Consider the following 27,814-nt stretch of genomic DNA (forward strand, 5'->3'; position numbering starts at 1 on the left):
AAGCATGTTTTATGTAGATAAAAATCACAATATACTGAAGCACAAAGACAACCAAGTCAATGACAGAGAGATTTTGCTATGATCACTGTATCAATAGCAGCTACTATATTTTTAGACATTGTGATCAAGAGTTGAAATAAAGCTAATATCCAGTCTTCCAGGTGCTTAGTAGAAAAAATATATAATTTCTTTAAAACCAGCAAGGGATACTGGGAGCAAATCACCTTCAGCCACTTTTCCTCTAAACTCTCCGATGTTGTCCTCAGGTGTTTTACCATGAGGGCAATGGGGATGTAGATAAGGGTCTGTGAAATCCTCAGGTGAAGAGAGGTAAGGGAAGTTTATGAAAAGACAACTGATGAAATATCAGTTGATACTGATATTTGCTTCTCGGATCATTTCCATGCATCAGCTGTAGAGAGAGATAGTGGTAATTCCCATGCTTGCTTGTCTAAATACCAAAAGAACTCATCCCCTCTAACCAATTACAGGAATGACAGAATGATAATAATCCACCAAACACGTTAACACATTCTCCTATGACCTCAGCATGTTTTTCAAACCTGTTGTGAAAGAACAGTGACAGACAGGCAGGAGAAAAATGCATTGACCTCACTCTGTGCCTGGGCTGAGGCACAGGCACTACCAAGAAGATAGCAGCCTTTTCCTAACAAGGCCTGAAGCCACAGCAGTGTCTAAGAGGCTCTGTCCCCAGAGCCCTTGCAACATCTGGTTGGAGTCAGAGGGTGGGGTAGCTGAGCCTTTGCTGACCACCCTGGTTGCTGGAGAAATGGCCCCAGACACGCCTTAGGCAAACATGCTTAGCTTGCCCCAAGCAGCTGCTCTTCCTCTCCTTCCACGTGTAGCATCAGACACACCTTGCTCACCTGCAGGAGATAGGGGCCACGATGCCCTGCAGTCCCTCTGCATCTCCCGTCTGGACCACTGCAAGTACTTCCTAAATAGTGTCTCTACTAATCTTTCCCCTTCTCCTGTCCACCCTTTGCATGAAGGATGTGGCATTTGTAAAGCAAGTTTAGAATGTGTAATTCACTGGCTTAAAAGTCTCCACTTGCTCTCATTGGGTGGAAAACTCATTCTCCTTAACCTTCAGTAGAAGAAACCTTGCATCCTGGCCCCCGCATCTCTCTCCAGTTTTACCTCCCATCCCTTCTCTGCTACTTGCAACGTGCCAGCCACACTGAATTTCACAGTTTCTGAGACAAAGAGGCCCTTTCACAACTCAGTGGCTTTGCACGAGCTGTTCTCTTTACCTTTCATGCTCCCACAACTTCTCCCTTGGGGGAATCCCCCTCTTCCTTCAAGATCCAAGCTCATATGTTATTTCCACAGTAAAGCCTTCACTGAATTTCCCTTCCTCCACCAAGGACAGAGGGAATAATTCCCTATGTTCCTATCACTTTCCACACAGCGCTATGAGGGAGGCAGTGTAGCATAGTGACTAACAGCGTGCACTCCATAGTAGATTAACCGGCTCTACACATGCTCATTCTCTGACCTTGGACAAATTACCTAATCTATGCCTCAATTTCCTCAGCTGCAAAACAAAGGGAATAATAGTAAGTACTACATAGGATTGCTGTGAGGAGTAAATGTGTTAAGCTCTTAAAACGTTCAGAAGAGTACCCCAATCACAATAAGTGCTCAGTAAGTATTAGCTATTAATTATTATGTCCACTAAAATCTTAATACTGTCATCATCTGTTTAGGTGTCTCTCTCTCCCTGTCTAGAGAACAGGATGGGGACTATTTCTTATTCATGCTTTTATTCTTCGTGCCTAAGAGTTCTAGGTACTAGCCTCTCAATAAATGTTTATTGAATAAGTTGATTATTTTCTAGGCGGTAAAATATCCTCATGACTCCAGAGATTATAGCTCAAGGAACTTACTTTCTTTCTTTCTTTCACTCTATGGAAAGAAAACATTATGTAAATCCATAAAACACTATCCTGAACAGAGATGCTTGAAGTTAATCTTATGAGTCCCTCTGTGAAGTAGGCGTCTAGAAGCCTGATCAGTCTTTTTTCTACTAGGGCTGTGTGTCTTTGGACAAGTCACCTTCATTCATTTACTCAGTATATTCTTGCTGAATATCAGTCATGTGCCAGGCACTATTCTAGGGGCTGGGGAGAAAGCACTGCACAAGATAGGCAAGGTTTCTATTCTCATAGACCTTGATTAGAGGGAGAAAGTGCATTCAACAATGAATAAGAGAAAGAAAAAAGAAAAGTTGGAGAGTTGTAAGTTCTATGATTGAAATGAAACAAGAAAACATGTTAGAAAGTGTCTGGGAAGGCTACAGTTGAAAAGTAAGTCAAGGAAGGCTTCTCCGAAGGTCAACAATAACATTTAGACTTGAGCTTGAGACTTAGGGGAAGAACATCCCAGGTATAAGGGGCAGCTACTATAAGGGTTCAATGTGAAACTGAGCTTGGAGTGCTCCAGGTATCAGAGAAAGCCTTTGTGCCTGGAACTTGGGAAGTGAGGATAAGAGTTGTACCACCTGAGGTCATTGAGGAAGGCAGGGACCCTATAGGCCAGAGGAAAGAATGAGGACTTTATACTAAGTGCAGCAGGTGGTTATTGACAGGTATTGGGCAGGAGAAGAATATGGTTGGATTTACACTTTTAGAAAATTCTATTGTAGAGATAATGGATTATGAGGGAAGTAGAGGCATGAAAAGAGACAATGAGACTAGTTAAGAGGCTGTTCCGTTAGTGTAGGTGAGAAACGAATAGCATAAGTTCAGATGGCGTCTGTGGAGAAGGATTTGATGAACCAGAGTCCTGATACTGATCAACTGAATGTAGGAGCAAGAGAAGGAGAAGAATCCAGGATGGCTACTAAGTTTTTGTCCAGAGTATTTGAGGCAATCCTGTTGGCCACACATTCCACAGCCAGGAATACTACTCTAGTCCATATACAAGGTGACATGGAAGGCTGCAGTTACTGGATAGGACAGATGGACAAGGTATACACTGGAGGTGAGAGATTCAAGAGGTCTTCAAAATGTTAAGTTTGAGATGCCCAGCAGATACCCGAGTGCAAAAGACCAAAAGTTGGATGTACAATGCTTGAGTCCAGTGGGAGAGGTCTGGACTGCAGATATGCAAGTAGGCATCAGTGGCATTCAGACAGCATTTCAAGCAACGGGAGTAGGTGTGATCACCCAGGAAGCACATGCAGTTGAAGAAGAGATATAGTCCCCGAGCAGAGCCCTGGAGAGAACAGCATTTGGAAATGAAGTATTGGAGGCCCACAAAAGAGACCAAGAGGTAGCAGCCAGTATCAAAGGACAAATTCTAGAAGAGTGTGTTGTCATGGAAGCCAAGAGAAGAAAGCATTTCGAAATGGAGGGAGTGGTAAACTGGGTCAAATGCTGCCAAGAGGTCAACTGGGAAGAGGATCGGATTTGGCAAAACGGAAGTCTTTGGTGACCTTGAAGCGATCAGTTTCACTGTTCATCTCTTGGACCCAGTTTGTCTATGTCAAAAAAAAAAGAAATTGTATTCAAGCATTTTTTAAGCAGAACTACTCCTTTTCTTAAAATAAATCATTAAAAGGATCCTAAGATATGAAAGAGAACAAAATCAGAACTGTTGTAGGTGAAGCAGGGACTTCAAGAATTTATGTAGTCCCATCTCTGCCTTCGCAGTTGACACAAAGGCAGCTTTGGGGAACTTTAGGGCTCCTTGGAAAGAAGACCCAAAATTACTAGGCTGGAAGTTCTGTAAAGGGCTCTTTGGCCAAGAGACTCCAAGTGCGAAGGTATGAGTAGCTCTCAGCTTGGTGGGCAACGGGCTATCCACTGGTTAGGAACCTCCTTACATGGTCATGAAGAATATAACATCCCTGGATTATAGGTAGGAATGCTTAGGATCTTCCATAATCACAGTTTGAACCCAATTCCTTCCAGGGTAGGCCATTGGCTGCTTAGAGGCGCACCCATTTGACTGGTTTGCCCAGATCCTGCCACTCGGCCACACCTCCAGAAAGCATCTAAAGCTCTTCCTTTGTTGCAAAATGATTCAGTGTCATTTCCATAAAATGTGGGGACCTGAGCATGTGTTCACACACGCACTCTCTGTATTCTGGGAGTTTTAAAGGGAGACATCCTTTAAGGGAACAGGAGGCCTGCCAGAATAAATTCTTGGTTGTCTTAAAGGAACCACCAAGCATAACATAGCTTGCATAGTCCTTGTTCTCTCAAAAGTGAGCTATAGTGTTGCTCTGTTGGAAAGAATCGCAAAAAGGATGTTTAAGCAAGGTTAGTGGGAGTAGAGGAATATAAGATAATGTGAAGGATCTTTACAAAGTATCCTAAATAAACTGACAGAATGAGATAAATTCTTAATTCACAGGGTGCCCACTTTGCGTCAGGTGCTCTACTAGGCCTGGGAAAAGGGTGGGATAGAAGCAAAAAGGGAATTTCTTGGGGATGTACCTTTTGCTTATCTGAACTGAGTCATCTTCCTTCAATTAGTTCCAAGACAGCTTACAATCAGGCTGTTCATTAGAATTTCAGGGTTTTCGCAAGCAGCGCATTCATTCAGATTGCCAAAACATGAGACCCAAAGTGCCTACATCACAATGGTAAAACAACCGCCCCTGACATCTATCTGCACAGACAGACACTCAGTTTACAAAACTTTCTTATACGTTATGAGGTAGAACATTCCTTTAACCTTTGGTTTGCATAGCCTTTATGTTTTCCTCTCATTTTCTCATTAAACTGTGTTGGCTGCAACCCTATTAGCCGTTTTAGGGTTGTTCTGTTGTGGTGGTTTGTTTCTCAGCTTGCCTCAGAAACAAAGGCCAGACATAAGAAAACATCATTGTGGGGTAGGTACAAGGGTGACTATTCCAGAAGTCTTTGCAAAATCACTGATACCCACCAACTACTGGCTGATGTTTAGCCTAAAGGAAAGCCAGGGCAGTCAGGGAAGCTTTTAATGGGGAAGCAATAGAGGTGGACAAATACTTTGATCTAGATAGCAAATGTCAAGGAATCTACATTGGGAAAGACCCTTGGAGTGTTAACTATCTGACCTTCTCACATCACCACCCACCCCGAGGAGCCCAAAACTTAAGCCAGACCATATGCCCCAGGCTAGCCCATCAGCATGGTCACATCCTCAGAGCAAGTGAAGCTGGGTGATCGAATCTGGGGAGGAGGAAACCCTGCTGAACCTTTCTGGGAGCCTGAAGAGTGGGCAGAGGTGACAGGCTTATAAGTGTGATGCATTTGCTCCCTTTATCTTTGCTTTGAACTCACAGACAGCTCCCATCTGTGAGACACCTTCCTTACAATTTATACTTAATGGTTATAGAAATACTGTTATCTCACAACCACCCTACAGAGGGTGTATATATTAATATTCTTGTTTTACAGAGGTGGCACGGAGAAGTCAAGTTATGTGAACCAGGTCAGAGAGCACGTAACAGAAACTGGATATTTACCTGTTTCTAAATCCTGTGGTCCTAACTGCCCCACCATCTGGGCATACATGAAGCAGGAGCAAGACTAAGACTCGAACCCAGGTCTCTTTTCCTAAAGGACTAAAGCAATCACCTGACATCCTTTTGCCATGTGTTTAGATCTTGGGTTCATGCCTGGAGTTTTGATGTTTGAGTACCTCCCCCCTCTTCTTTCATCTTTTACAGATTTTGTTGTGGAGATGTTCCTCTTGGAAAGTATCTTGTTTGGCAAGTTCCCATGGCCACTGGGGTTTCAACTTGAAGGGAAGCACTAGGGAAATATTTTTGATGACTCTGGAATAGAGGGAAAGTATACCATTCTGGCTGGATTCCACCAGAAAGCCCTCCCCAGGTCCTGTGGGAGCCAGGGCAAGCGGGCAGGGGTGGTGCATAGAGTCCCCTCCCTGGGGTGGAAGGTGAAGTGCCATGTGTTCATCTGAGGTTACCTCTGCTCATTTGTAGCCTGAGATTAATGGACCACAGATCCTAATGCAGTGGTGATAGAGATCACGCCCAAATTTGCATCTTAATCCTTGGAGTTGAGCAAACATCAAAAGGCTCAGCAGGTTGGTTCAGATCATTATGATAATGATTAATAGCAGGCTTGTTTACGGAGCTTCCTTCTCCAGAGCTTGTCATTGCCTTTATGCAGGAGACACTATTACATGAGGATAAAAACCACCTTGAGAACTGAATGAGTTTCCCCCAATAAATCAAGCTCTCCCTAAGCTTTCATTCCAGCCGTCCTCCTGAACACCTCTGTAATGTAATCTCCTCTACTCCACTGATTCAAAAGCCATTTTGTCCATGTAAGTGGATATAATGGGAACATTTCATAGACTAATGGATTATATAAATTTCAAATCCATATTATGTCAACGCTAGCTGTATCTGCCTCTCCCTCTAGATCCAGAAAGCTCAGAAGATAAGACCATTTATGATGACTCATCTTTTTATTTGTGACACTTAGCCCAGTGTCCCAAACATAGTAGATGCTCAAGTAAATGTTGGCCATATTGTTAAACTTATGATGTCATAACTATGAGAGTTTTCTATCAGGCACAGCTCCTTTACTTTACAGAGTAGGAAACTGAAGTCCAGAGAGTGGACATGAATTATCCAGGGTCACTGAGTTAGTGACTGGAGCAGACCTGAATCTAGAAACATTGTCACTTGACTAACCTCCCACTTCTCTTTCCATACTATATATTAAAGCCTGGAAATGACAGGCCAATCTGAGATCCCAGCCTCTCAGAAAATCTGCTTTCAGAAAGGTCTGTATGATGTGACCCAGTGTAACCTTGTTGTCAAATCTCTAAGCCTCTCTGATAACCTCCCAAGGAAAAGCTCAACAGTACTGGAACATTCCTAGGATGGAATTATACTAGTCAGGTTTTTAAACTTGAGTCAGAAGGAACAAGAACATATTTTCCTCATATTCCAACTCACTTTGAATTGAAATAGAGAAAAATCAAATGAAAGTTCATAGTTTTTTTTAACATTGCCTAGGAATAGAAGTGGTTCTAAATAAGGACAGATATTAGCATTGCTTATGATGTTAGGAAGTAATGAAAGCACCAGTAATTATTGCCTTTGTTCATTTGGTAACAAAAGGAAAGTCTCAAATGAAAAAAAAAAAAAAAGATTTCTGGGCAATTATTTACTCATTCGAAGAGCTTAAAGAAATGAACTCTTATCCTTCCAATCTGATCAAACCAAAAACATCTCCAATTGTTCCTAACATCAGAGATGCAAAAGACTACCAAGTTTTACTTTGGAAGTCTCAAGCCTTGAAAACTAGTCAGATGGTCCACATCTCTGTCTCAAATCATTAGGCCTGTGCTGGGGGCTAATATCTTGGTCATTGACCTCAAGCTCAGAATGATTATTCTTGTAGATGGATGGCTTTGTGCACAACAGTATACTTTCTCTGCAGCCTCTCTCTTGCAATCTAGCAAAGGAACAACATGGTGAGGCTGACTGGATGAAGAGAAGATCAGGCTTATCATGTATTCGGCCTTCTTAGCCACAGAACCTCCCCAGCCAAGGATCCACAGCAGGTCTCCTTTCTAAACGTCGCTGTGTAGCGGTTAAGGTGGTAAGCAGAGTGGCTCAGGACCAGTGGTAAACATATTGGCTGGTTCAAACATGTCTCATTTGGGTTCTAGTGGAAGGAAGGCAATGACACGTACCTGCTATTCTGCAGTTCTTATGGGCCGTGTCTCCATCAGGCCCATGGTTGACTTATTTGATGAAAATAAATAAATTAGTGATTCGATGAGATACTGAATGATTTACTTAAATGATTTATTTGATTTTTAAAATGTAATTATATTGTTACTGGTCTTAAGGAACTCTAACCCGAGGTTCTGTTTTACCCGTGTTCAAATTCTACTGTGTCACTACGCATGTTAGTGGTTAGGTATCTCTCACCTTGAGAATTCTATGATTCTACACTGTTGCTCAAAGTGCTGGAGCTTGCAGTTCTTTTGTTTACACACTGCTGAGATTCTTATATAATGTGCTTTGCCTGCCATGACTTCATGAAAGAGAGACCTTCAAGAAAAAAGAATTGCTGTCTAGCAGAGAACAGAGAGAAAGTTTTCAGTGTGTATTAGGGAAATGTGTGAATGAGAGAAGAAAGTGAGAAAAGAATCATTTCAAACAGAGAAAAAACAAGACATGTCATTTCCAAAGTTGTGTCGTTTCTCACTTGAGCACTCAAAATATTCAATGAACTGTTAATACGGTAGCTAACTATTTCCGATTTTTAGAGGCTCATTTATTTCACATAAATATCTGAAGGAAATAAATTAATAAATACTGTAATTATCTTCCTTCGTTCTCATCAGAAGAGAGAGCAGCATGTTACTGCAAGAGTCCAGGTGTAGGGGTCAGACTTGGGTTCCAGCCCTTGATCCACTCTCTGGGTGATCTTGGCTAATTCTTCAAGCTCTCTGATTAAAGGAGGCATGTCTCTCTGACATGGAGGCATGTCTTCATTTTTAAAATGGAACAGTAGTTTCTCCACTATAAGTGTTATTTTGAAAATTAGCTTAAAAAATGTTAAGAGCATGGAACATCAGGAGTATGTAATGTCTCTTTCCACTCCTCCTGAAATCTTTGGTTTCATGTTCTTTTAAAAAAAACAAAAACCAAAAACACAGACGTCCTAAACTAAATGGGTTCAAATGTGTGCTGTCTTTGTTTTTAGCGTCTTTTTTTTTTTTTTAGTGTCTTAGCCGAATTGAAGGATGATTCAATTGTTAATGAAAACAGGTGATTAAAAGCAGCACGGCACATTTATCTGCTAGGCAATCTATCAGATAGTATGATTGATCACTCCACTTACTGTATGGGAAAACTTCCCTTGCTGCTAATGAACCCCAGATCAGACTTGGTTGTGAGATGAAGGTGTGTCCCTGAGGGTACAAGGGTCATTTTCTATATGTGTAAATGGGTACACTTCATTTGATTGCCGCCACACCCAGCAGGAGGACCTGCGTGCTTTGTGGGGCAAGGTGATTGTGTCTACGTGTGTGACATGTGTCAGGGTTTGGGTTTGTGGAGTCTGCTTGATTGCCACCGTATTTTTGTGTAGATTCCTCAAAATATACCACTTGGTTCCTGACCCTCTTTCTGGGGGGAGGGGGTTGGATGGTACTAATATGACAGGCGTCCTATTACTAGCTTTCCCTCTCCTATTACTAGCTTCCCTCTCGTCACAGCCTCTGTCCAAGCACTTGTGTTATATGTACATATTATTTTTAAAAATCACAGTGAACTATTTAAAATTTCTGAAATACTGTATGTAGTGCTCTTTCACTCTGTCACACCTTGGCTGTGCTAGCCCCTCTGCTTGGGACACTGGACAGTCTCTCACACTCACTCATCTTTTTAGAATTAGCTGGGGCAGTACCTCCTCTTGAAGCCTTACCTGACTTCTTCAAGTTAGATGGAGGCATTCCTTTTTCTATTCTTCCTGAACAGTTTTTTGATTATAGCACTTTTATGTTGTAAGTTAATCACCTGTTTATGAGCCTAACTTCCCAAACCAATGGTCAGTTCCTTGAAGACCCAGAGCATGTCTTATTTGTTTATCTCAGCATCCACAGTGCCCAGCACAGGACCTGGCATACTGTGAATCTCAACATATATTGAACGAATGAATGAGTGAATAGATGGTTTGGGGTGCAGGGCCGGGTCTAAGTGTGGCTACAGCCCCAAAAGGGGCTGTAAGGCAGTGTGGGATCTTGTTCAGCAACCCCTAAAGTATTAGGACTTCAGAGAGGAAACAGTTCCCTAATGCAGGTGCGCTGGCTTGTATAATATGTGATAGTTGAGTGGCTGATAGATCAAGTAATTTGTCCACTTTCCTGGGGTGAAGTTCTCAGCTTGGGCGCACCTCAGTTCAGAAGGCTGAGTGCATGGTGCTGCACGCCTCCTTCAGGGCAGTTAAATTAAGCTTAATATCTTATGACTCAAGAGCTTGCACACCAAGGCTTGGTACTTAATATTGTAATTACCCCTTTTGATTAGAACTACCTTTCATAAGCAAATCGATGCAATGATTTGACAAGCTTGAGGAATTGTGTCTGGAGCTCACCCTACGAGTTCCACAGGGAACTGTAATCATAGTAATTACTATTGAAGCAAGATTCCAGTTCTCGATTTACCAGGAGGTAAGTGAGTAAGAACTACACGCTGAATCCTTTCCCATCTCAGGATAGGCTGTTGGGCTGAAAACAAGGGAAGTAAACACAGTAGGGTCACCAGTCGGCCCACAGGCTGTGGTGTTTCTCCTTTGACAGGGCTCAGCCTATGCGGATTCAGTACATTGACAAGGATGTTTAGCTGCCCTGTGTGTGTGTCTGTGTGTATGTGTGTGTGTGTCTGTGTGTGTGTCTGTGTGTGTTTTCCAACTCAACACATACTTGGTGGCACTTACTCTTCTGGTCCATGCTAGTAACTTTTATGAATACAGAGATAAGGCAGACATAAATCCACACACTCTGTCCTTTGTGGAGCTCCCAAAGTAATATTAGGGTGAATGTGGAAAATGAAACCAGTTAGAAGCAGGGTCTGCAATGACCCACAAGGCTTGGCTCAGATTCATTGGAGTTCCAGTCAATTTAAAGATAAAACTTTCCCTGAAGGAAGAGTTCAGAGCTTCACTGGAGGTGTTCAAAGCGTTCTGGGCTAGTTTTTGAAGGACAAATGCCCCACCAAGGACAGGAGCCTTACTCCAAACCACAAGAGAGCCTTGCAGCCACAAAAGCATTCGGCTTACAAATGAGCGATGCTGCCCTTCTGTTCCATGGCCCCGGTGCTGGCTTCCCTAGGAGGCTGCAACAAGTTCCAAATGCTAAAGAGGACCATTTCCCTATGGGACTCACAAGGGGGCTCCGAGAAATGGTTATTTCTTTTCTTTTCCTTGTAGAAATTGTTTATGTTAGGGGCCCCTTACTCTCTGGAAACGCGATCTCTTATGCATGCACCCCACAATTATGGCTCCTTACTGTCCATACTTTATGGGGTCCCTCCCCACACCCTCTGCTTTTCCCTCCATCATCCACAGCCTGAAAATTCATTTAAAAATTAACGGCACAAGAAGGAAAATGCCACAAGACCCAGATTACTAGCAGATGCTCTGTGGGTGCTGGCAAGGGGAAAGGCAAGTGGAATAAGGCATTTGGAGGCTAGGGTTTCCTTCCCTGCCTTTTTAAAAGGCTACACAAATAAGATGAGGCAGAACACACCTCCATTCACTTACTCACTCATTCTTTCAACAGAAGTCCTTTGAGTAATAATAGAGTGTGCCAAGCCCACTGCTGGGTTCTGGAGCCACAATGGTGATAATAATTAACATTTATTGAGTGCTTACTACATGCAAGGCACTGTTCTAAATATTTTATGTTTAATAACATGTTAACTCAGTGGTTTTATAACAGCCATATTTTTAATCTTCCAGTGAGGAAACAGAGGCACAAAGAGGTTAAGAATTTTTCCCAGTGTCACACAAGCAGTAGGAAGAGGGGTCAGGATTGGATCCCAGGCAGTCTGATTCCACAGCCTAAGCCAGGAGTCGACAAACATTTTCTGTAAAGGGCTAGATAGTAAATATTTTCGCTTCATGGGCCATCTGGTCTCTGTCGCAACTACTCAACTCTGCTGTTGTAGCATAAAAGCAGCCACAGACAGTACGAGAACCAATAAGCATGGCTGTGTTCCAATAAAACTATCTTTATGGACACTGAAATTTGAATTTTATAGAATGTTTATGTGCATAAAATATTTTGTTGAGGTTTTTTTTCAACTATTTAAAAAAATGTAAAACCATTCCTACCTCACAAACCATACAAAAACAGGTGTTGGGCCATAGTTTGTTGATCCCTGGCCTAAGCTGTGCTGTCTCTCCATTAGTGAATAAGGAAGAATTGTTATCCTGTTGGGGGAGACATACAGACTTAAAAACCTTTCAAGAATCCTTCATCTACACATGTGCTGCCGGCTTTGTCTGATTCACTCTACTTCTCATCCTCTGTCCTCCTTCTGGCTAAATCCTATATGCCTTTCAGACTCCAGCTTAGTCTCCACCTCTTTTAGGGAGCTTTCCTTGACACTCATCTTATGCCCAGCCCCTCTGTTTTTCCCCACATTCTGTCCTCTCCTCTGTCACAGCACTCTTACAGACACCTAGTTACACGTCGGCTCCGGGAGGGCAGCGGGTCGCACCCATCCCTGCTTCCCTGGATTCTGACACGCAACGCATGTCGTAGAATTAACTTATAGGTGGAGGGATCTCTAGAAAGGTCAACAAAGAAGGGAAATTTTGAACTTCGGGTTGAGTAAAAGAGTTCTCCAAGCCAATAAGATGAGGAAGTTTGCTCTGAGGAAAAGAATGAGCTGTACGTGAGAAGACAAGAGTCAGGGATGAGGAAAAATGCAAACATGCGTGTTCGAAGAATCACCAGGGATCGGCAGAAATGCCAAAGGCAAGCGATGAGGCAGAGGACATCCGTATTGCCAAAGCTCTGATCCCTGCAGGCGATGGGAGGACAATTGAAGGGCATTGAGCATGGAAGTGACATGCTCAGGCTTGTGCTTCAGAACAGGGGTCAGAAAACTAGAGCCCATCAACCAATTCCAGCCCAACATTCCACAGTGAAAAAGAGAGGGAGCTGGAGAAGGAACTCAGGGGTGTGTGAGATCCAGTGTGTGTTCATTCCCTCCAACACACTGCTCTTCCCCATCTGGGGATCTAGACTTGGGCTAGGACTGGCTAAATGTCTTTGGGGACCCTGCCAGCCTAGACCCAATCCCAGCTCCCACTGATGGAGTTGAGAAAGGAGTGAGGGACAGATGGTGTAGCCTCTCCAATCTCGCTCCTGAGTGCGTGGGCTGTGTGTAACTCAAGGCTCATGGCCTCTGATCCTGCCATGATCTCCGGGCATGCACCTATTTCGCCTTGAGCCTTTTGTCCTGATCTAAGCATGGGCTACATGTTCTTGAAGGGCCCTTATCATGATAAGATTCTAAACATTAGAAGGATTCCACGTGCCATATTAAAATACCTGTGGCTCAAGGATTTATAAGCGAAGAAAGTTGGAGAAAGCAGAAAAGACATGACTCTCACCCTCAAGATACAGAGGTGAGCAGCTATCCAGGGCTTCAGGAGGGAAAGGAAGATCCACAGCAGATTAGCTCTGAGGGGAGGGAGCTTGTTAAGGGGATTTAAAGTCTACCGTCTTAATAACCCTTTGTAGTTCTTTGGCGCCTGGCTTGTCTTGAAGCTCAAAGTATTTTGCAAACATTAGCTCATTAATACCACCAGGAGCCCTGTGAAGTGGGTAGTGTGAATGTCTTATCCCCACTTGGGAACCTTGAATTTGAAGGGAAAAGGGGCTCTGGCTGGTGACTAGTGCAGGGTTGAGGAGAGGCCCCAGGGGCTGGACTAAATTGAATAGTCATTTTTGTTTCTTATTCTACCAGAGGAACAGTGGATGGTGGGAAAAGCATGAGCTCTGGAACCAGCCAAATCTGGATACCAGATCTAGCTAGGCTTCTACAGCTTTGTGAATTTGGGCAAGTCCCTCAACTTTTGTGAAATTCAGTTTTCCCTTGGGAAAGGGGGCTGATGATAAGAAATGTAAATGTCATGTGCATGTCAAAGTCATTTGGTTATTGGAAGTTTCAATAACTAGATCTAAGAGATTTTTGTTAAAACTCACCAGACATTTGACACAATATGGGTTGTGTGTTCTGATGAGTGAGGCTCAGGTATGGACGGATGGGTTCTGAGGTGGGCGGGCAGGAGCAGGAAGGAGGTCCTGGAGACTGCACCGTCTCGGGCTTGTGCAGAGAAACCAACCAACCAGCCTGAGCAGAGTTGTCTTGAGCGAAAACCAAAGAAGGGGCTACGAGGGAAAGGAGTGCAATAGATGATTAGAAGTTCATTTCACCTCGGAAGGGAGCCTTGGAAGGTTTGAAGAGGGAACCAACCTAGACAGATCTGCAGTGTGAAGATTGCTCTGGCACCAGCATAGAGAACCAATGAGAGCAACGGTCTTGGCAGCTGATGGGCAAGATTATCCACTGTGGCATGGGAAGAAAATATTTATAACATCTCCTTGCTATTTTCTAAATCTCATCCTTGTAAAAAGTATTTTTGTGTATATGTTTTAAAGGCAAATATATTTTTAATGTATTATATTTATGTTCTCTCTCTCTCTGTGTCTCTCTCTGTCTCATATAGAGAGAGAGACAGAGCAAGAGAGACAGAAAGATATCAAAATTTTTACTGATAGGGGCACATGATCTAAAGTTTGGAGTCCACTCACTGCATTAGAAAGAGAGAAACTAGATGCAGAATCCCATTTGAAAGTTCTTTTAAGGCATCTGCGGTGAGCTAATGGAAGCCTGGATATAACAGTGGTTTAAATGGGAACAAAAAGGAAAGAATATAAGGAACCTATCACACAGGAAGAAAAGGCAGGACTTGGTAATTTGGGGACATAAAGAGCAAGTTACTAGAGAAAAAGGAAGAGGCAAAGCTGACTGTGAGATTTCAATCCTTGGCCAAGAGAATGCTGGCACCACCAAAGAAAATGAAGAGGGCAGAAAGGAAACTGTATGGAGCGAAAGGTGAAGAGTTCTGCCTTGGCCAAGTGGGATTTGAAGTAAGGCGAGAGAGGCTGAGGAGTTGGAGATGTGAGGCTGGGGCTTGGAAGAGAGCCCTGGCTAAAGGTAGAGGAGCTAGGTGTGGAGATGAGTGGGGACTGGGATCTCCTAGGGAAGAAGGTGGGCAGCAAGGAGTCAGCACAAAGGGAGGAGAAGTTCTTGTCCTAACCAAATTCAGTCTTAAGAGAGCCTGCTCTCAGAGGCCAGCTACCATTTCATGTGGTCTCAAGTTTATAGACTCATAGAACACCAGAGCTTGAATGGCCCTTAGAGACTATATAGTTTATGGTTGGCTTGGTCTAAGTAACTTTTAAATCACAATCTTAATAGACCCCAAATGTGTCAGTGAGGGTTCTTAGTTGCAAACAACAGAATCCACCCTGGCTAATTTAAGCAGAAAATGGATTTATTAAAAGATATTTAAAAGGATGTCAAAGAATCCTTAGAAAAGCTAGAGAAACAGATTCGTGGCTGTACTTCCAGGAACAGTGTTCAAAACCACAATACAATGGATTATTGTTTGGCAGCAAAAAGAAATGAAGTACTGATCCTGGCTACAACATCAACGAACCTTGAAAACTTTATGCCAAGTGAAAGAAGCCAGTCACAAAGGACCTCATATTGTATGATTCCATTTATATGAAATGTCCAGAATAGGCAAATAGACAGAAAGTTGATTCATAGTTGTTTAGGGCTGGGGGGATGAGCAAGTGGGAGGTGACAGCTAAGAGATGTGAAGGTTTTTGGGGGGCTAATAAAAATGTTCTAGAACTTATAATGATGGATATATAAATCTAAGCATATACTAAAAAAAAAAAAAACCATGGAATTGTACATTTTAAATGAGCGAATTGTATGGTATGTGAATATAGCTCAATAAAGCTGTAACACACACACACACACACACTCTCTCCATAGAAAGGCTGATGGGTAGATGATCTTTACTGTCACCACTGCCAATGCCAAAGAGGCAACTCCAAGAACTTAGCTTTATCGCAACCTCCACTCTCAGCATTCCTGATGCCGACTCAGCCGAGCAATCACTGGCTCCCCGGAAAACTTCGCACCTCTGCCACCACTCACATGAGTACATGGGATGCCTGGGAAGCTTCCATTTCCTCAAAATACTCACTTCCAATCTGAAGTCCTGTATGGATGTATCCAGCTGATGAAACCAAGAACACACTGTGACCTAGCTGCCAGGGGCCCTGAAAATTTGATTTCTGATCACTGCACTGGGAATCGGGAGAATGCCGCCAGAGAAAGGCTAGTCAAAAGATGGTGTGGGGGGAGGGATGAATAGGCAGAGTACAGTATGCTTTTAGGGCAGTGAAACTACGCTGTGTACCATCACGATGGCTACATGTCATTATACATTTGTCCAAACCCACAGAATGTACAACACCAAGACTGAACACTAATGTAAAGTCTGGACTTTGGATGATAATGATGTGTCAGTGCAGGTCCACCAGTTGTAACCAATGTACCACTCTGGCGGGGAATGCTGATAATGGAGTAGGCTGTGCATGTGTCGGGGCAGGAGGGATGTGGGAAATCTCTGTATCTTCTGCTCGGTTTTGCTGTGAACTTAAAACTGCTCTAAAAATTAAAGTCTATTTTTAAAAGAAGATGAGGGACAGCCACAAATATAGTAAACATCCACTATTAAAATATATTATAGAATTTCAGAATAAAACTTAACGGAACTTGATGATTTTAAAAGTCCCCCTAAGAGGAATTTTTTTTTTTAACTCTAGAAGTAAAAAGCAGCCACATAGTGTATAAAGAGTGGCAGGGGGCTTCCCTGGTGGCGCAGTGGTTGAGAATCTGCCTGCCAATGCAGGGGACACGGGTTCGAGCCCTGGTCTGGGAAGATCCCACATGCCGCGGAGCAACTGGGCCCGTGAGCCACAACTACTGAGCCTGCGCGTCTGGAGCCTGTGCTCCGCAACAAGAGAGGCCGCGATAGTGAGAGGCCCGCGCACCGCGATGAAGTGTGGCCCCCGCTCGCCGCAACTAGAGAAAGCCCTCGCACAGAAACGAAGACCCGACACAGCCATAAATAAATAAATAAATAAATAAATAAATAAATAATAAATTAAAAAAAAAAAAAAGAGTGGCAGGAGTGGTGAGGTGGAACGCACAGGCTTTGGAGTCCACCAGACCTGGGTTTGAATCCAGGCCTGCCCCTTATCAGCTGTTTGATCTCTGTAAGTCACTTCATTTCACTGAGCCTCACCTGAAAAGTGACAACGCAATGCCTACTTCCCAGGGTTTTATTTCTAGGACTAAGGCAATGCATACTAAATAAATCTTAGCTTCTGCCAATAGAAAAGGGAAAACAAATGTAATTGTTTCTATTGATTTTTATCAGATTAGACTCCACTGTTATCTTGATTCCTATATTTTCATAATTTTTTAAAAGATACGCTATTGCTGTATTTTATGCTTGTGTTGAACTTGCTCTTTCTAGGTGTCCTCTTACAGCATATGGGAGTTTTATAAGCTCAACTACAGGAAAATTGTATAGGAAAAGTGCAAGAAGAAAATACGACAAAATGTCAGCAGTGCTCGTCTCTGGTATGAAGGTAAAAATATTTGTCCTTTTTCTTTCTCCTTTGATTACTTTCCATTTTGTTGTGCTCTTTTTAAATAGTGAGAGTGAACTACTTTCAAAAGTAGATACAAATAAATAATCAAACAAAACAGAAAGAGGAGATGAAAGCTCCATGAGCCTAGCGTATAAAAGACCAAATAGTTCTTTCTCCGTTAAGTATCCATATTACCTGATGTGCAGAAGTGAGCTCTAATTAGTAGCCAAAATATCATCTCATGGACCACCAGCTCCAGGGGTGGCACTGGACACCTCATGATCTACTCATCCTGTTGTGGCATTCCAGTTCCCAACTCTGGTGAAAATAAGAGGAGAACTTACACATTTTCCAAAAACTGCTGGATTCAGTAAACTACCCAGGATGTTGTCTCTCAATGCATGGGGCCCAAGTCCCATGTTACTCTTGGGTTATTTGTATTAGGATAACTCGAGTTTTCTGATTCCCTAGCTAGTATCCTTAGCATTCTCCTGCCACCTTGTCAAATCTGACCCTCACAAAATTCATTTACCACAGGGTATAAATAACCAATAAAAATGCTCAACCTTTCAGGGGCCCCCAGGAGTGGTATTACGTCTCTCCTGATTGATGTGTTCTGAATCTTTCTGAGGCTCAGTCCTTTCTTAGTTTCTGATGGCCTCATTGGTAGGCCTTCTTATACTAAGTCATGAATACCCTACTATTTTGGTAGTATTTGAGGGTGGCAAGGACCAAGGAGTGAAATGCTAAAGTGTTAGGAGTCAAACTTATTCAAATAGCCATAAAGATAAAAACATTGTACCACAACAGAACAGAAAAGTAATTTGATATGTCTCTATCTGACTCATACTTAGCTTCTCAGAGATACATGCTTGATGTATTTGACCATGTCATTGACTTTCTCACTGTCTTCTCTTGGTGACAGTGATTTTCTTTGCTCTAAAATTCATATTCCTTAGCTTGTCAATTAAGGCCTTTTATAGCAGGACCTTACCTACTTCTCTAACTCTCTCTCCTGCTTCCTCTCAGTCTCATTCACACAGTGATCCAACCACGTCAAACTTCTGGTTTTTTCCAGACACTCCTACTCCTTCTTATCTCCTTACCCAGGGGCACAGCCCCCTCTGCAGAAAATTTCCTTTCTTTCGTCTTTGCCCTAAGACCCTCTCCATCCTAACTATTCTGGAAGACTTCCTGACTCCTCCAGGGAAAGGCAAAGGCTCTCTCCTGTTTGTTTCTGAAGCACAGAGGCTTCATTCAGTAGTCAATTCACAAACATTTGCTGAGTGCCTAGTATAAACTCTGCACTGTGCTACCACAATCCCTACACTTACATCTATTACAGCAAGTGTCACACTGGGTATCATTATTTTTTTACCTGTCTGGAAGGTACAGCCTGGCGACAGACAGCCGTGTGCTTTGTTTGGTTAAGACAATGGCACTATTTCCTCTTTCTCCAGACCCACCCAGCTACAGTGACCTCTGCCTTCTGTCTCTGAGCCCAGCCCAGAACACCCAAGAGCCTTGGATCCAGCCTCAGGGAACCTAGGGAAGGTGACATACTCTTGTGTCCCGTGCCTGCCCGTCCTGTGCCTCAGCCCTTGTGCATTAGTCTGGTCCACGTGACTGGGTTTCTATCTCAGTCTCCCTGCCAAGCATGCTATTTCACTGTTACCATGGAGTCTATGTGTCTGGATTTTTCCAATTTACCTGGCTCAGGCCAGAGGTAAAGACTTGTTCCAGAGAGCCCCAGGGGTGGATGGGGTTCTGCTTGCCAAATGTTTGTGACCAAGAACCTTCCAGCTGATACTGTAATTGCCTGATCCAAGGGCTCTTGTGACTGAGCACTCAATGAGACATCCCACCTGAACATCCTTAGCCCTCCTTCCCCACATGTTGACTTGAACTTCCCTCCTGGACTAGTCTGCCCCTTTGGACTGTAGACTACACCCTTAGATGTTTCCTCCGACTAAGAAGGTAGGCTGCCCCCTGGCCTCTGCCTTGCCCAGGAAGACTCTTCCTCCCCGACAAGCTTTACCCAATAAGGACAAATAGAAATTTTGAGCTGAAGATTTCCCATGCCCCAGGGAGAAGCCAAGATAACAGGAAAAAGGGGCGATTAAAATAGCCACAGAGAAAGACTTCAGTGGAGTTCCATTGAAAGGATAGGGGAAACATAAGAAAAGAGAAATCTGTAATTTGGTATGAGAACTCTAAGAGAGCCAAAATATCAAGGTCTTTCAATGTTTGAATCTAAAAAATAAAAGGATTGCTGGCCCTATTAAAGCATTTTGTGGAAAATAATAATATTAGCTAATATTTATTAAATACTTAGAATGTGCCAAGAATTCTGCTAAGTGTTTTACATGCGTTTTCTTATTTAATCCTTAGGCTCTATTAGTAACCCCACTTTTGGGGGGCTTTAACAATGGGTTTATTATTCATTAAACAATGTAAGTTTCTTTTCTTTTTTTGTCCCTCTCCCTTCTCCCACTCCCTCTTCCTTTTGGTAACCATAAGGTTGTTTTCTATGTCTGTGAGTCTGTTTCTGTTTCGTATATACATTTGCATTATTTGCATTATTTTTTAGATTCCACATATAAGTGATATCATATAGTACTTGTCTTTCTCTGTCTGACATTTCACTAAGCATAATGTTCTCTAGGTCCATCCACAGTGCTGCAAATGGTGATATTCTTTTTATGGCTGAGTAATATTCCATCTTATATATATATATATATCTATCTCACATCTTAAGCCAATCATCTGTTGATGGGCACTTGGATTGCTTTCATGTCTTGGCTGTTGTAACTAGTGCTGCTATGAACATTGGAGTACATGCATGCTTTCAAATTAGAGTTTTTGTTTTTTCCAGGTATATACCCAGGAGTGGAATTGATAAATCATATGGTATTTCGAATTTTTAGTTTTTTTAAGGAACCGGCATACTGTTTTCCATAGTGGCTGCACCAATTTACATTCCTACCAACAGCGTTTGAGGGTTCTCTTTTCTCCACACCCTCTCCAACATTTGTACACTTTTTGATGATAGCTATTCTGACAGGTATGAGGTGATACCTCACTGTGGTTTTGATTAGCATTTCTCTAGTAATTAATGATGTTGAGCATCGTTTCATATGCCTGTTAGCCATCTGTATGTCTCCTTTGGAAAATGTCTATTCAGGTCTTCGGCCCATTTTTTGATTGGGTTGTTTGTTTTTTTGATATTTAGTTGTATGAGCTGTGTGTATATTTTGGATATTAACCCCTTGCTGGTTGCATCATTTGCAAATATTTTCTCCCATTCCATAGGCTGTCTTTTCGTTTTGTTGATGGTTTCCTTTGCTGTGCAAAAGCTTTTAAGCTGGATTAGGTAGAAGAAATGGCATAAAGAAATGAAGTAACTTGCCTCACAACTAGAAACTAAAAGAATACCTATCAGTAGGGAAATGGTTGAGCAAATTATGGTTTCTCTCAGCCATAAACTAACAGTCATTGCAAAGAGTAAATTCAAACTATACCAGTTGAGTTAGGAAGGGATTTTTCTAGAGGTCTTATTGAGTGAGGAAACCCAGATACAGGTAAGTGTGTATAATATGATCCCACATTTGTTTACCAATGAAATAAACCTCTTATCTGTATATGTGCATATATATTCATGTATACACTAACAAGCATAGTATGATTCTATTTCAGGAAAAAAATAGAGCCCTATATGTGTGTCTTTATATTTGTGTGTGAATGAGAAAAGAGAAAATAATGGAAGGATTCACCTTGGTCTGTTGACCTTGGCTGTCTGGCAGGGAAAAGAGAGAGTAGGGTGGGCAAAGAGAGCTTTTGTGCATTGGTCTTGTTATGACAAGCATGTATCTCTTTCATACTAGGAGACAATCAAATGAAGAAAATGATTTATAATAAATAAGTATTTCCCACAGTTATGTGTTGCCCACATAGCTTTACCTCAGTGTTAAACAGTGAAAAGGGGAAGAGTGGATTTTGCTTCAGTGGTCGCCCTCAACCACGCATACACACTGGTTTGGATCTATAAAGGCCTTTCATAGACCATTCGCTTCTGGGATATTCTCAGCTTCACTGTGATGTAGGATCATTTATATATATTTTTTTCCTTTTATTTTATTTTTATTTATTTATTTAATTTATTTTTAGCTGTGTTGGGTCTTCGTTTCTGTGCGAGGGCTTTCTCTAGTTGCGGCAAGCGGGGGCCACTCTTCATCGCGGTGCTCGGGCCTCTTACCATCGCGGCCTCTCTTGTTGCGGAGCACAGGCTCCAGACGCGCAGGCTCAGTAATTGTGGCTCATGGGCCTAGTTGCTCTGCGGCATGTGGGATCTTCCCAGACCGGGGCTCGAACCTGTGTCCCCTGCATTGGCAGGCAGACTCTCAACCACTGTGCCACCAGGGAAGCCCGGATCATTTATATTTTAATTATTTTTCCAGACACTATAAGTCACATGTTAAAGCCACACAGCAGGCACCAAGAGAGAAGCCTCAATGGCAGCCCAGAGTTTTGGACCCCAAATTCAGTGCTCTCACGTTGAGGGTCTAAAATTGTGTAATGCAGAAACATATTTTAAAAAACCAATTTTTTAAAAACTGTAAGAATCAATCTAATGAATACATTGAAAACTTCTAGGGGTACAAAGTATCATTATTCTAATTATCCCTTAGCTTCCCTTTTGCCTATCATTAGGGTAAGATGCCATCAGTTACATGAGTAGTGGGTCCTTGATTATAGCCTGACACATTCATTCAACAAACAGTTATTGAGCACCTAATATGTGCCCAGCACTCAGTTAGGTGCTGGGTCAGACTTATAATCTGAACAAACAAGCTTCCCACAGGCATTTGGCCAGGAGTGATTAGTACACACCTCCAACATTAGTCCTTTTAAAATTAGAGGGACTATTTTATCGAACATGAAAGTTTAGTAAACATTAAAGACTTTTTATTTCAGAAGGACTCTGAATCAGAAAATACTTAAAAGAAATAAGCACCACTTAGAGAAATATAGACTCGAAGTCAGTTCAGCATGAATGAGCATGCGGGATGGCGAATAGAACTAGCATTTTGAGTGCGTACTATTGCCAGACACTTTATATGTGTCGTTATAATGAGTGCTCACAATAACCCTACATGGAGGGGACTTTTATTATTCAGTTTGCCAGAGAGGAGACTGTAGCTCAATAAGATGTGAAAGAATTTTCCCAAGGTCATAGAGAAAGTTTTCGAGCCAGGATTCTAGTATAGACTTGTCTAACTACAGATATCATGGATTTATTTTATTACTTTGCCCCACTGGCAAAGGAGACTGTTCTTCTAAAGAGCACATCAGGTTTCCATGGCCAAGGTGAACCAGTGGTTGAGTGTATTCATCACCTGGATGGAGACCAGGTACACCAGGTAGTGGTCTCTTATTAACAATAGAATAGTAACGTGGTCTGTTATCAACAGTGGAATAGTCACACTAACATTTACTGATACCGCATCACCTGCCAGGCTCCATTCTCAGCACTGTACCATATTCTCTACACAGATCATTTCCAACCCTCACTGGCTAAGTGGCCTCCTTGCTACTTCACTTGTCAGCCTACAGCCTCCTTCACTGCAGCAATCAGAGGAGTCTTCTTAAATCTTAAGTCAGATCAGTTCTCTCTTCTGACCAAAATACTCAAATGACTTGCAGGTCTTATGCATTCTGACCCCCACCTCCTGGACCTCATGTCTCACTTCTCTCCCTTTGCTACCTTGCCTCTGGACCTTTTATTGCATGAACTTGGGTATCCTAATTGATCTGAGTTTTTAAATTGAACTTTAAAAATATCTTTAAAATTTTGGGGTTAGGTAATTGTACGTTCATATGCAGTTGTGAGCCTCCTTGCAGTTCAACAAACACTCAGGGACACTCCAGTCCCAAGGCTTCTGCACTTGCTATTCCCTCTGCCTGGAACGCTCTCCAGCAGGTATCCGAATGGCTCACCTCCTTACCAACTTCAAGTCTTTGCTGCAGTGTCATCTCAGCAAGGCCCATGCCTCACTGACCATTTTATTTAATACTGCATACCCCCTCTTCCCAGTACTCATATCCCTGCTGCCGTAATTTTCTCCAGCATCAATTATCACTTTCTAATATACTATATAATTTATTTATTGTGTTGTTCCCTGCCTGTCTCCCCCTTCTAGAATGTAAGAACCATGAGGGCAGACATTTTTGTTTAATGTGTTCCCTGAAGTGTTCCCTGAAGTATTCCCATCACTTACAGCAGTGCCTGGCACATAGCAGGCCCGTAGCAGTGTCAATAGACACTGCGGAGCTGATAGATAAACCCTCTCCCCAACCCTATAAGGATGACTGTTATTATCCCCATTTTAAGGCTTCAGAAACTCACAGACTTTTCTGCACAAAGTCAATAACTGGAGAGTGACCAAGCTGGGATTCAAAACCACAGTGTCTCCTCAGCGGGGAAGAGAGGAAAGAGGAAGAGGTAAAGCATGCCTCTCCCATACTGGACTCTCCCAGATCCACACTCCCCACCAGCAACCGCAACCGGCATGGCCTCTGTCTCCTACCAAGACATCGGAAAATTGTGGAAGTAACTGGGTGAAGACTTCCTCTGCCACTGCTGTTGGTCCTGCCAACAGTCTAGGAGTTCAAGCTGAGAAGCAGACTGTGATTCTGCTTCTAGGAAGGAAATAAAAAATAGATGCTAACAACACAAGAGAATGTTACAGAGGTGAGCCCAGGTGTCAGAGCACTTTGAGTCTCATGTGAAAAGTTCTTTATACATACTCAATGCCAAATATGCAAATTAACCGGTGTGATAAGATTACATCGGCTCTGCTGGAAAGGTTCCTGTTTGCCCAACACAAAATGCCTGCAGTTGGGGCCAACCCACATCCCCATTCTCCCTCTGACATCAAACACCACCAAGGCAGTGAATACCAGCATTAATCACTCTAAAGCAGCGGTCCCCAACCTTTTTGGCACCAGGGACTGGTTTCATGGAAGACAATTTGTCTATGGACTGGGGTCGGGGGTTGGTTCAGGTGGTAATGCGAGCGATGGGGAGCGATGGGCAGCGGCAGATGAAGCTTCACTTGCTTGCCTGCTACTCACCTCCTGCTGTGCAGCCCGGTTCCTAACAGGCCACGGACCAGTACCGGTCCACAGCCAGCACAGCCTCCGGAAGATCATACGTATGCTTGTCATTTGTCAATTTCTTTTTAAACATGCATTTCCTGCCTTCGCTTTTCTAGGCCCTGTGCTTGGCCTAAAACCACAACATTGAAGCCAACAACGGCTTTCAGGGCCTTGGCATCCTTATAGGGGGGCAGATACACAATGAATGCCATGTGAGCTTGGCTTGAGAGAGAGAGGAGCAAACAGCTGAGGGATCCCAGCTCTGGAAGGCTTCTGGAGAAGATAATATTTAGGTCAGTGAGGTTCCCTTTGGAGCACTTGGATTGGCAGAACCTAAGAGAACTACGTTAGGCTCTGAGGCTGCAACCTCCAAAGAGGAAATGCGGAGGCTCCTACCCCGTGTGTTCCTGGAACAGATCCCTGAGAAGCAGGTGGCCTAGAGGTACCTGTTGCAAGCTAGGGGTTAATGATTAGCTAGAGCCAGAGTGTCTGCCCTGCCCCGTCCTAAGCTCAAGGAATTCCTAACAGCAACTGCAATATCCATCATGTATTAAACTAGGGGCCAAGCCCTATACTATACTTTTCATTTGTTACCTAATTTAATTGTTGCAATAAGTATTTCACAAACGAAGAAACTGAGGCTCACAGAAGTGAAGGGCTTTATGTAAAAGCCTCAGAGCTGAAGGCAGTACAAGAATCTGAGATTTAGATCTCAAAATCCAGTGCTCTTTTCACAATACAAAGTGCTTCCTTTCTATTTAATGCTGACGGTTCTCATAGACCTGCTGTTATTTCAGCTCTGAGACCAATGTCTTAGAGAAGTTGGAGCAACACCTGCTACCACGGGGCAAAAAAATGACCAATAGAATTTTGTGGTGAGAACGACTTAGGATCAAAATTCAGCTCTCATTAACTCCACTTGCAACCTCAGGGAAGTCACTTTACTTTCCTGGAGGCTTAGATTTTCCTTCTGGAAAATGGATGTCATAATGGGGCTGTGAGGCTTCAGTGGAATGAAGTCTGTGACATACTCTGAACCCAGCAGGCAGTCAACCAAGCAGTGACTCTCTTCTGGAGAACTCTGTGCTAAGGATTCCTGCCGAAGTTCCGCTTTGGGAGACAAGTGAAGATGGGCAATGACCATATGCAAATAAGTTATCATCATGTCCTCCTTGAGCTATTTTTTTTTGCCATAAATAGGGAAATTAAGCACTATCTGGGATCTATCATTTTTGAAAACAAACTACACACTTATTGTTAGAACACTCTTTGCACTTCCCCCAGCTATTTTAGTTGACATATAAGGAGTGTGGACCACTGCCCAACCCTGCCTCCAAATTAAGCTGAGTTTTTGATTTCTTGACAGTTTGTCAGCCATCAATTGTTGCAAACCCTTCACTGCCAAAGGTGTTTGACCCTGAGTCATTACTCAGGGAATATGGTGATTTCTGGCATGGGAAATATAGTGTGAGTCCCACTGTAATTACGATGGAACCCATGAAGTATATATAATTACCAAACAGGCTGCACAAATGACATCTGTTGGCACTGTCAGATCGATCCGTGTACTTGTTGTCAAGCAGCAGCTGGTAAGTCCTTTTGTCACATGAAGTTGGGTATCCTAATTGATCTAATTTTTTTTAAAACTTTTTTTTCTTTTCAAAGGATTGTAGATTCATAGGCAATTGTAAGAAATAATACAGGGAGATCGCTAATGCACTTTTTACGCTATTTCCCTCAATGGTAACATCTTGAAAAACTATAGTACGGTATCACAACTAGGATATTGACCTTGATAGAATCAAGACACAGAACATTTCCACCACCACAAGGATCCCTCATGTGGCCCCTCTATAGCCGCACTCACCTCCTTCTTGCCCCTACCCCTTTTATCATCCCTGCCAACCGCTAATCTATTCTCCAGTTCTGTAATTTTGTCATCTCAAGAATGTTAGATAAATGGAATCAAACAGTATATAACCTTTGGAACTGGCTTTTTCACTCAGTGTGATACTCTGGGGGATTCATCCACATTGTTGCATGTATAGGTAGTTTGTTCCTTTTGATTGCTGGGTAGTCCATGGTATAGTTGTACCATAGCTTGTTTAACCACTCACCTGTTGAAGGACAATTGGGTTATTCCCAGTTTGGAGCCATTATGAATAAAGCCGCTATGAACATTTGTCTACAGGTTTTTGGGTGAACATAAGTCTTCATTTCCCTGAGAAAAGTGCCCAGGAGTGCTGAGATACATAGTATTGGCATATTAGATTTTTTAAATTGCCAAAATGTTTGTCAGTGTGTCTGTACCGTTTTATACTCTCACCAGCAAAATATGAGAGATTGGTATCTCCACGTATTCTACGTGTATGCCCTTTATTTCCTTTTTTTTTTTTTTTTATTTACTGTTCTGGCTAGAATTCCAGCACTATGCATATTTTATAAAATGAATTGAGAAGTATTTCTTCCTCTTCTATTTTCTGGAAGACGTTGTGTACAACTGTTGTTAATTCTTTAAATGTTTGGTAAAATTCTCCAGTGAAACCATTTGGGCCTGGAGATTTTTTTTTTTTTTTTTTTTAGTTTCTAAATTACAAATTAAATTTCCTTAATAGTTGTAAAGCTACTAAAATTATCTATTTCCTATTGAGTGAGTTGTGGTGCTTTGTATTTTTGAAGGAATTGGTCCATTTCATCCACGTTGTCCAATGTATGTGTATAGTTTGTAGTGTTTCCTTATTATTCATTGATTATTTACAAGGTCTGTCATGTTACCCCCTGTTTCATTCCTGATATTGATCATTTGAGTCTTCTCCTTTCTCTCTCTTTCTCTCTTTCTTTCTTTCTCTCTCTCTCCGTCTGCCAGTTTTGCTAGAATTTTGTCAATTTTATTGATCTTTCCAAAGAACCAGCTCTTTGTTTCATTGATTTTCTCTATCATTTTTCTGTTTTCAATTTCTTTGATTTCTGCCATTGTCTTTGTTATCTACTTCCTTCTGCTTGCTTTGGAGTTATGTTGCTTTTTTTCCCCTAGGTCTTTGAGATGGAAGCTTAGATTATTGATTTGAGCCTCTTCTTCTTTTCTAATTTGTACATCAGTGTTATAAGTTTTCATTTCAGTACTGTTTTAGCTGTGTCCCACAAATTTTGATATGTTGCATTTCCATTTGCATTCAGTTCAATGTATTTTTTAAGATATCTGTTGAGACTTTTAAGACTGTAAAAGAGGACTCAAAAATAAGGGGGCATCATTTTTATCACAGAAGATCCTTGTTATTGGTTGCTGCACGTAATAGGTGCATAAAACCACAGAGGGGAAAGGCAAGAGGCAGTTCCTTCTTTAAACAAAGTCAGTAATGTTTTGGGATCAACTAGGTTACTATGT

General features: G+C 42.3%; 2 long non-coding RNA genes and 1 pseudogene across 3 annotated transcripts in view; 2 read left to right on the plus strand and 1 right to left on the minus strand.

The window, feature by feature from the left end:
- LOC309665069 (signal peptidase complex catalytic subunit SEC11A pseudogene) overlaps positions 1-27,634 on the minus strand; it is a 55,302-nt pseudogene extending 27,668 nt beyond the window's left edge. The window contains exons 1-2 of the transcript XR_014268430.1: positions 888-27,634; positions 1-412 (exon numbers count right to left, since the gene is read on the minus strand). The exon at positions 1-412 is cut by the window's left edge and continues 27,668 nt beyond it. The product of XR_014268430.1 is annotated as a signal peptidase complex catalytic subunit SEC11A pseudogene (transcript). The remainder of the gene's footprint in view (positions 413-887) is intronic.
- The window catches only part of LOC309665097, a 914,413-nt gene that overhangs the window by 697,221 nt on the left and 189,378 nt on the right, over positions 1-27,814 (plus strand). The gene's annotated exons all lie outside the window — the stretch shown is intronic.
- LOC309665078 overlaps positions 17,163-27,814 on the plus strand; it is a 71,655-nt gene continuing 61,003 nt past the window's right edge. The window contains exon 1 of the long non-coding RNA XR_014266194.1: positions 17,163-17,268. This is a non-coding gene — a long non-coding RNA (uncharacterized lncRNA). The remainder of the gene's footprint in view (positions 17,269-27,814) is intronic.

The sequence above is a fragment of the Balaenoptera physalus genome (genome assembly GCF_965194825.1).
Source record: "Balaenoptera physalus genome assembly, chromosome: 7".
In the NCBI taxonomy this organism is placed as follows: Eukaryota; Metazoa; Chordata; class Mammalia; order Artiodactyla; family Balaenopteridae; genus Balaenoptera; species Balaenoptera physalus.